Source organism: Salmo trutta, chromosome 13, assembly GCF_901001165.1.
Source record: "Salmo trutta chromosome 13, fSalTru1.1, whole genome shotgun sequence".
NCBI lineage: Eukaryota > Metazoa > Chordata > Actinopteri > Salmoniformes > Salmonidae > Salmo > Salmo trutta.
Window position 1 is genome coordinate 31,861,843 of NC_042969.1, and position 10,603 is coordinate 31,872,445.

General features: G+C 46.3%; 1 pseudogene; it reads left to right on the forward strand.

Annotated features, from left to right (window-relative positions):
• The first annotated feature begins 520 nt into the window (after positions 1-520).
• LOC115206756 (proline-rich extensin-like protein EPR1) lies at positions 521-8,819 on the forward strand (annotated as a pseudogene).
• Positions 8,820-10,603: the final 1,784 nt, after the last annotated feature.

Consider the following 10,603-nt stretch of genomic DNA (forward strand, 5'->3'; position numbering starts at 1 on the left):
TCTCAATCCCATTGAGCACATCTGGGACCTGTTGGATCGGAGGGTGAGGGCTAGGGCCATTCCCCCCAGAAATGTCCGGGAACTTGCAGGTGCCTTGGTGGAAGAGTGGGGTAACATCTCACAGCAAGAACTGGCTAATCTGGTGCAGTCCATGAGGAGGAGATGCACTGCAGTACTTAATGCAGTTGGTGGACACACCAGATACTGACTGTTACTTTTGATTTTGACCCCCCCTTTGTTCGGGGACACATTATTCAATTTCTGTTAGTCACATGTCTGTGGAACTTGTTCAGTTTATGTCTCAGTTGATGAATCTTGTTATGTTCATACAAATATTTACACATGTTAAGTTTGCTGAAAATAAATGCAGTTGACATTGAGAGGACGTTTCTTTTTTTGCTGAGTTTATTTTGTAACTGTTGGAGCATTCCTGATTAGAAGGGTGAATTTAGTTTTTAAGTAAAGAACTGTCAAAAAACTTCCATCTCAACGTCTCAGGTTCCTTAGTTTAAATCTACACATGGACCAGGACCTACAGTAGTTGACCCCTTCCTGAACCTCTCTGTGGTGCTGGTCGGTGGTGTAGTTGACCCCTACCTGAACCTCTCTGTGGTGCTGGTCAGTGGTGTAGTTGACCCCTACCTGAACTTCTCTGTGGTGCTGGTCGGTGGTGTAGTTGACCCCTACCTGAACCTCTCTGTGGTACTGGTCGGTGGTGTAGTTGACCCCTACCTGAACTTCTCTTTGGTGCTGGTCGGTGGTGTAGTTGACCCCTACCTGAACCTCTCTGTGGTACTGGTCGGTGGTGTAGTTGACCCCTACCTGAACTTCTCTTTGGTGCTGGTCGGTGGTGTAGTTGACCCCTACCTGAACCTCTCTGTGGTGCTGGTCGGTGATGTTGCTGACCCCAACCTGAACCTTCTCTGTGGTACTGGTCGGTGGTGTTGTTGACCCCTACCTGAACCTCTCTGTGGTGCTGGTCGGTGGTGTAGTTGACCCCTACCTGAACCTTCTCTGTGGTGCTGGTCGGTGGTGTTGTTGACCCCAACCTGAACCTTCTCTGTGGTACTGGTCGGTGGTGTAATTAACCCCAACCTGAACCTTCTCTGTGGTACTGGTCGGTGGTGTTGTTGACCCCAACCTGATTGGTCGGGGTGTAGTTGAGGGTAAACGCACTTAAATGCTGTTATTGCACCTATTGCGGAAAAATGCATTGAAAGTATAGGGAGCTCACTGCAAACAGCGATTAGGCTTTAGCCACCTATTGTTAGCACTACATCACTGCTGCTGGTGACTAAAATTAGCCCTGACAACCTCTACCAACCCTAACAACCTTCCTAATGAGGCTGAGTGCTCTCCTGGCCTGGGTTGGACTGGGTTAATAGATCTCCTTAATGAGTCAGACTCTGCCAAGGTGCACTGCTGAGAGAGGTGATAGTTGTGTGTCACAGTGTGTGTGTGTGTGTGTGTGTGTGTGTGTGTGTGTGTGTGTGTGTGTGTGTGTGTGTGTGTGTGTGTGTGTGTGTGTGTGTGTGTGTGTGTGTGTGTGTGTGTGTGTGTGTGTGTGTGTGTGTGAGAGAGAGAGAAAACACTTAACCAGCACTTGACCCCCCTTTTTAACTCTGTCTCTACTGACAGCTACATTATCAACGAAAAATGTACTTTCTATGCCTGTCATATGTGGTTGTCCCACCTAGCTATTTTAAGATTAATGAAATAAAGTTTGAGATTTTTTTTAACCCCTCTTCGGAGGACAAATATCTTCATTTCGTGGTTTTGTCTCACCAGGGGGATGGTCGGATTCACATTTATTGTTTAAGGAATGAGCATTACACCGAGGCCTGTACTCTGGAGCGGGATTGATTTGGAGGTGGAGGGTCCGTCATGGTCTGGGGCGGTGTGTCACAGCATCATCGGACTGAGCTTGTTGTCATTGCAGGCAATCTCAACGCTGTGCGTTACTGGGAAGACATACTCCTCCCTCATATGGTACCCTTCCTGCAGGCTCATCCTGACATGACCCTCCAGCATGACAATGCCACCAGCCATACTGCTCATTCTGCGCGTGATTTCCTGCAAAACAGGAATGTCAGTGTTCTGCCATGGCCAGCGAACAGCCCGGATCTCAATATATATATAGCATTCTGTTGGTGGAGTTTTCTATAGTAATTTAAATTGAAAAACTCTAAGTGTTGAATAAAGTGTCGTTTTTTGCCATGGAATTGGTATGTTGAAAAGCTCCTCCCATTTATTTTGTAACCTGTATGGCGCAGCTGTCAACATTTTTGTTCTCAGATGAAACTGGTATATTTTTGTATTTATGCCAGTTCCTTTCAGCCAATTTGTATCTTTAATATACGGCAGGCAAGCAAGTTCTCTACCTTCTCCCTTTTCCACTTGTTGCCTCCATTTTTGTGGTAGTGCTGCAATCAGTAGTAAATTTGGATTGAGCCGATATTCCCATATATTTTCGATAACTGCATATGTCACATAACTCCTCCATTTCTATTCATAATATCATTAATAAATATAATAAAAAAATAATTATCCATAAAGAATGTTTATTTATTAATCAGTATATTTGAATTTAACCATAACATTTGTTGTAATATTTATACTATACCTGTACCAATATCCCCATCCACTTGAATAATTCTGTAAGAGTTATATGGAGGCCAATTAGCTGGTGGTCCGATCGCTTATTGTACAGCACTTTGTGACATCGACTGATGTAAAAAGGGCTTTATAAATATATTAGATTGAAATGTAAGTCGCTCTGGATAAGAGCGTCTGCTAAATTACTAAAATGTAAAATATGAATGTAAAGGGTGAGAGAGAGTTGTGTGTGTGTGTGTATGTGGCTTGTGTGTATTCTACCAGACAAACAGGCTCTCTGCACCTCTACATCCATACATGTTAATATTCTACCAGACAAACAGGCTCTCTGCACCTCTACATCCATACATGTTAATATTCTACCAGACAAACAGGCTCTCTGCACCTCTACATCCATACATGTTAATATTCTACCAGACAAACAGGCTCTCTGCACCTCTACATCCATACATGTTAATATTCTACCAGTCAAACAGGCTCTCTGCACCTCTACATCCATACATGTTAATATTCTACCAGACAAACAGGCTCTCTGCACCTCTACATCCATACATGTTAATATTCTACCAGACAAACAGGCTCTCTGCACCTCTACATCCATACATGTTAATATTCTACCAGACAAACAGGCTCTCTGCACCTCTACATCCATACATGTTAATATTCTACCAGACAAACAGGCTCTCTGCACCTCTACATCCATACATGTTAATATTCTACCAGACAAACAGGCTCTCTGCACCTCTACATCCATACATGTTAATATTCTACCAGACAAACAGGCTCTCTGCACCTCTACATCCATACATGTTAATATTCTACCAGACAAACAGGCTCTCTGCACCTCTACATCCATACATGTTAATATTCTACCAGACAAACAGGCTCTCTGCACCTCTACATCCATACATGTTAATATTCTACCAGACAAACAGGCTCTCTGCACCTCTACATCCATACAATTTGTAAGTCGCTCTGGATAAGAGCGTCTGCTAAATGACTTAAATGTAATGTAAATGTACATGTTAATATTCTACATCTACTCTGATTCAATATGATCCAAAACAAAATAATGTATGGCCATATAAACAAACAAAACAACAATGTGTGGCCATGTAAACAAACAGAACAAAAGAATGTATGGCCATATACACAAACAACACAACAGAATGTATGGCTATATAAACAAACAGAACAAAAGAATGTATGGCATTACAAACAAATAACACAACAAAATGTATGGCCATATACACAAACAACACAACAGAACGTATGGCTATATAAACAAACAACACAACAAAATGTATGGCCATATAAACAAACAACACAACAAAATGTATGGCCATATACACAAACAACACAACAAAATGTATGGCCATATAAACAAACAACACAACAAAATGTATGGCCATATAAACAAATAACACAACAGAATGTATGGCCATATACACAAATAACACAACAGAATGAATGGCCATATAAACAAATAACACAACAGAATGTATGGCCATGTAAACAACACAACAGAATGTATGGCCATATACACAAACAACACAACAGAATGAATGGCCATGTAAACAACACAACAGAATGTATGGCCATACAAACAAACAACACAACAGAATGGCCATGTAAACAACACAACAGAATGTATGGCCATATAAACAAACAACACAACAGAATGGCCATGTAAACAACACAACAGAATGTATGGCCATATACACAAATAGCACAACAGAATGTATGGCCATATAAACAAATAACACAACAGAATGAATGGCCATGTAAACAACACAACAGAATGTATGGCCATATACACAAACAACACAACAGAATGAATGGCCGTGTAAACAACACAACAGAATGTATGGCCATACAAACAAACAACACAACAGAATGGCCATGTAAACAACACAACAGAATGGCCATGTAAACAACACAACAGAATGTATGGCCATATAAACAAACAACACAACAGAATGAATGGCCATGTAAACAACACAACAGAATGTATGGCCATACAAACAAACAACACAACAGAATGTATGGTCATACAAACAAACACCACAACAATACAACGCTATTAGACTCAACAACAATAGAGAAAACATCTGTCTGTCCTATAGAGCTGCCTGGTGTCTCATTTGTCTGTTCTAGTGGTAATGTAGAGGCTAGAACTAGTCAATTACCATTACACAGCAGTCTGACCATGCTTGCGTCCCAAATGGCACATGTTTTTACATTTACATTTTAGTCATTTAGCAGACGCTCTTATCCAGAGCGACAGGAGAGCAGAGAGATGTTTGATCATCTGAAATACAGGAGAGCAGAGAGCTCTCCTGTATTTCAGATGATCAAACATCTCTCTGCTCTCCTGTATTTCAGATGATCAAACATCTCTCTGCTCTCCTGTATTTCAGATGATCAAACATCTCTCTGCTCTCCTGTATTTCAGATGATCAAGCATCTCTCTGCTCTCCTGTATTTCAGATGATCAAACATCTCTCTGCTCTCCTGTATTTCAGATGATCAAACATCTCTCTGCTCTCCTGTATTTCAGATGATCAAACATCTCTCTGCTCTCCTGTATTTCAGATGATCAAACATCTCTCTGCTCTCCTGTATTTCAGATGATCAAACATCTCTCTGCTCTCCTGTATTTCAGATGATCATGAATATATTCTGTAGCTGCCCCTACTGGTGGTCGATAAGCATATTTACAGAAAAATATTGCAAACCAACAGAGTGTCCTTCCTCTTTGTCTTCTGCACCGTGCAAACAATCTTCAAGGGTAGACACACATACGCACGCATGAAAGCATGCAAGCACACACAGACAAACAGGCGTTATTGGATTGTAATGGACCCGACCGTGCGTTTCCTCTGTGTATTGATTCAATCAGCATGCGTATCATGTCCAAGCTCATATCATCTGCTGACACACACACACACACACACACACACACACACACACACACACACACACACACACACACACACACACACACACACACACACACACACACACACACGCACACACACACACAACCACCCAGGAAGTGGAATGATCCATCACCATTTAGATAAATACAGCCGCTAGTCTAAACAGCCAATCATTTAGGGTGTTATAGGATGACACAATGACCTTGGGAGGTGATAGGTCAATGACATCATTATAACGGAGCCAGACAGTGTCCCAGAATACAACTAATAGTTGCCAGACCATGTTATTAACAGTTTTCCTAATAGATTAGTCTAAATACTAACATACTAACAACTAATATTACAATAAATACATTTGAATACTAAATATCAAAATATATTGCATTTGTCACATCACTGACAGCATATAGAACTAATATCCTAACAGAGACATTGTCACATCACTGACAGCATATAGAACTAATATCCTAACAGAGACATTGTCACATCACTGACAACATATAGAACTAATATCCTAACAGAGACATTGTCACATCACTGACAACATATAGAACTAATATCCTAACAGAGACATTGTCACATCACTGACAACATATAGAACTAATATCCTAACAGAGACATTGTCACATCACTGACAACATATAGAACTAATATCCTAACAGAGACATTGTCACATCACTGACAGCATACAGAACTAATATCCTAACAGAGACATTGTCACATCACTGACAACATATAGAACTAATATCCTAACAGAGACATTGTCACATCACTGACAACATTAGGGTTAGGGGCAGGTTATATTCTCCTACATTCCTTTAACATTTCTACAAACTTCAAATTGTTTCCTTTCAAATGGTACCAAGAATATGCATATCCTTGCTTCAGGTCCTGAGCTACAGGCAATTACATTTGGATATGTCATTTTAGGCAACATTTTTATAAAAGGGGCCAATCCTTAACATATAAAATGTGTTAATCAAGTTCACACAGGCAGTCCTGCCTCAGAGTATGTAAATGATGTCCAGTGATCAAGGCATTAGCATAATAACAGACTCATAGCATATCATTGTCTTACATTGACATCCCAATTACCTTACCTCATCTCATTATAATCACCTAATGATGTAGACTACACTGTAGATAACAGTCGTTTGTGAACTACAAGACAGATTACTGTCAGTATTACTAAACACCCATTCTTAATGAGAGCGCTCTACTCTCGTCTGTTCTCGTACCATCTTGTCTCCTCTCCTTCTCTCCTTCCTTCTTCCTCCTTACTCCTCTCTTCTCTCCTTCTCTCTTTCCTTCTCCTTCTCGCCTTCCTTCATCCTCATTCCTGCTCCAGACCCCAGACCCTGTCACACTGCTCCAGACCCCAGACCCTGTCACACTGCTCCAGACCCCAGACCCTGTCACACTGCTCCAGACCCCAGACCCTGTCACACTGCTCCAGACCCCAGACCCTGTCACACTGCTCCAGACCCCAGACCCTGTCACACTGCTCCAGACCCCAGACCCTGTCACACTGCTCCAGACCCCAGACCCTGTCACACTGCTCCAGACCCCAGACCCTGTCACACTGCTCCAGTCCTGGAGGCGCCATGTATTGTGGAGTCCAGCCTGGCTCAGTCAGCAACATCACTGGACCATGAACTCAGGTGGACAGAACACAGAAAAAAGCTCACAGGCAGGCACTCATGCACACACACACACACACACACACACACACACACACACACACACACACACACACACACACACACACACACACATTGTAGGTAACTTGATACAATGACACAAAAGCCTCCTCAGTGCAGCTGCTAGCTGCCTTATCTCTTCTCTACCTCCTATTTCCTCTCCACATTCTTTCTGGTATTTAGCCGAGACCTTTTCACTTTGTATAGCCTTATCAAAGACACCCTGCTCCAGTCCCAGACCCAAGACCACTCCAGTCCCCAGTCCCCTCCAGTCCCCAGACCCAAGACCACCCCAGACCCCTCCAGACCCCTCCAGACCCCAGGCCCCTCCAGACCCCTCCAGTCCCCAGGCCCCTTCAGACCCCCCCAGTCCCCAGGCCCCTTCAGACCCCTCCAGTCCCCAGTCCCCTCCAGTCCCCAGTCCCCTCCAGTCCCCAGACCCCTCCAGTCTCCTCCAGACCCCAGGCCCCTCCAGTCTCCTCCAGACCGCAGGCCCCTCCAGTCTCCTCCAGTCCCCAGACCCCTCCAGACCCCAGGCCCCTCCAGTCCCCTCCAGTCTCCTCCAGACCCCAGGCCCCTCCAGTCTCCTCCAGACCCCAGGCCCCTCCAGTCCCCTCCAGTCTCCTCCAGACCCCAGGCCCCTCCAGTCTCCTCCAGACCCCAGGCCCCTCCGGACCCCTCCAGTCCCCAGTCCCCTCCAGTCTCCTCCAGACCCCAGGCCCCTCCAGTCTCCTCCAGACCCCAGGCCCCTCCAGTCCCCAATCCCCTCTAGTCCCCTCCAGTCCCTTCCAGTCCCCAGTCCCCTCCAGTCTCCTCCAGACCCCAGGCCCCTCCGGACCCCTCCAGTCCCCAGTCCCCTCCAGTCTCCCCCAGACCCCAGACCCCTCCAGTCCCCAGTCCCCTCCAGTCTCCTCCAGACCCCAGGCCCCTCCAGTCTCCTCCAGACCCCAGTCCCCTCTAGTCCCCTCCAGTCTCCTCCAGACCCCAGGCCCCTCCAGTCCCCAGTCCCCTCTAGTCCCCTCCAGTCTCCTCCAGTCCCCAGACCCCTCCAGTCCCCAGTCCCCTCCAGTCTCCTCCAGTCCCCAGGCCCCTCCAGTCCCCAGTCCCCTCTAGTCCCCTCCAGTCCCCAGGCCCCTCCGGACCCCTCCAGTCCCCAGTCCCCTCCAGTCTCCTCCAGTCCCCAGTCCCCTCTAGTCCCCTCCAGTCTCCTCTAGACCCCAGGCCCCTCCAGTCCCCAGTCCCCTCTAGTCCCCTCCAGTCTCCTCCAGTCCCCAGACCCCTCCAGTCCCCAGTCCCCTCCAGTCTCCTCCAGTCCTCAGGCCCCTCCGGACCCCTCCAGTCCCCAGTCCCCTCCAGTCTCCTCCAGTCCCCAGTCCCCTCTAGTCCCCTCCAGTCTCCTCCAGACCCCAGTCCCCTCTAGTCCCCTCCAGTCCCCTCTAGTCCCCTCCAGTCCCCTCTAGTCCCCTCCAGTCCCCTCCAGTCTCCTCCAGTCCCCAGGCCCCTCCGGACCCCTCCAGTCCCCAGTCCCCTCCAGGCCCCTCCAGTCCCCAGTCCCCTCTAGTCCCCTCCAATCCCTTCCAGTCCCCAGACCCTACCCTTCTATCCACCACTCTCTTCTTCTTTCTCCCAGTTCCTTTCTCTATCTCTGCCTACTCTCACCCCCCGCCCGCCCTCCCTCCCTCCCTCCCTCCTCCCTTGTTTGTCTCTCACTCTCCCTCGCTCTCTCCTCCCTTGTTTGTCTCTCACTCTCCCTCACTCTCTTCTCCCTTGTTTGTCTCTCTCTCCCTCTCCTCCTTCTCCTCCCTTGTTTGTCTCTCTCTCCCTCTCTCCCTCCTCCCTTGTTTGTCTCTCTCTCTCTCTTCTCCCTTGTTTGTCTCTCTCTCTCTCTCTCCTCCCTTGTTTGTCTCTCTCTCTCTCTCTCTCTCTCGTCAGAGGTCAGAAGCTCTATGACAGGCAGAGATCAGCTGAGTAGTAAGACTATGATTAGGAACTAGGAGTCTTCCTCTGTAGAGAATGGGAGAGAGGTCAGTAAAGTGTATTTAGCGGGATCATTCGGAAGTGGGAACATCCAGCATCTTTAAAACACTACAACTAATCCCATCTGGATAGGGAGGAAACCACTACTGGAGCCTGCTACCTATTCAATAAAGTACAGGTTCCAGAGTTGATTTTTGTCTAAATACAGTCTCCATACAATACTCAAAACACAGACAATACCTGGACAGGTTGGACATCTGATCATCTGCTCTGACAACTGGAAAAAAATAACATTTAATACCGCAATGATTTGATATAATTTACATCAGCTGTGAAACACTCAGACTATCCAATGGAACGAGACTGGAGACAGTCATCTCTCTGACCTCACTGGGGAACGGCAGTACGGTATGAATACACACACACACACTGTGAGTTAATGTCCTTTAACAGTTTGGCTTCAGCTCCAGAGGCTGAGACAGAGCCAAAAACAGAACCTGATTGCCTGTGACTGATGCACAAGCCTGAAGCAAAACACTGTGTGTGTGTGTGTGTGTGTGTGTGTGTGTGTGTGTGTGTGTGTGTGTGTGTGTGTGTGTGTGTGTGTGTGTGTGTGTGTGTGTGTGTGTGTGTGTGTGTGTGTGTGTGCGTGCGTGCGTGCGTGCGTGTGTGTGTGTTATGCAGAGCTGCAGATATAGGACAGCTACAGAGGAGTGAATTATCTGGTTGGAACAAGGCCATTGACAGAAGCATTAAAGTGACAATAGAATATTTACAGTCAGAGTCTTCAATTCATTCTGCTGCCTGATAGGCTACACATTAATATGCTGGAGAATGCTCACAACACATTATAGGGAGCCGCGCTGGAAATTAGTCTGGCAAACACACACACATACACCAATGAATGCACGCATGCCCACACACACACACACACACACACACACACACACACTAAAACTAACCCTAGCCCCTAAACCCAACCCTAAAACTAACACTGACCCTAACCCTAAAACTAACCCTGACCCTAACACTAAACCTAACCCTAGCTCCCAACCCTAAAACTAACCCTGCCCCTAACCCTAACCATAAAACTAACCCTGCCCCTAACCCTAACCCTAAAACTAACCCTGACCCTAACACTAAACCTAACCCTAGCTCCTAACCCTGACCCTAAAACGAACCCTGCCCCTAACCCTAACCATAAAACTAACCCTGCCCCTAACCCTAACCCTAAAACTAACCCTAGGCCCTAACCCTAACCCTAAACCTAACCCTAGCTCCAAACCCTGACCCTAAAACTAACCCTGCCCCTAACCCTAACCCTAAAACTAACCCTAGGCCCTAACCCTAACCCTAAACCTAACCCTA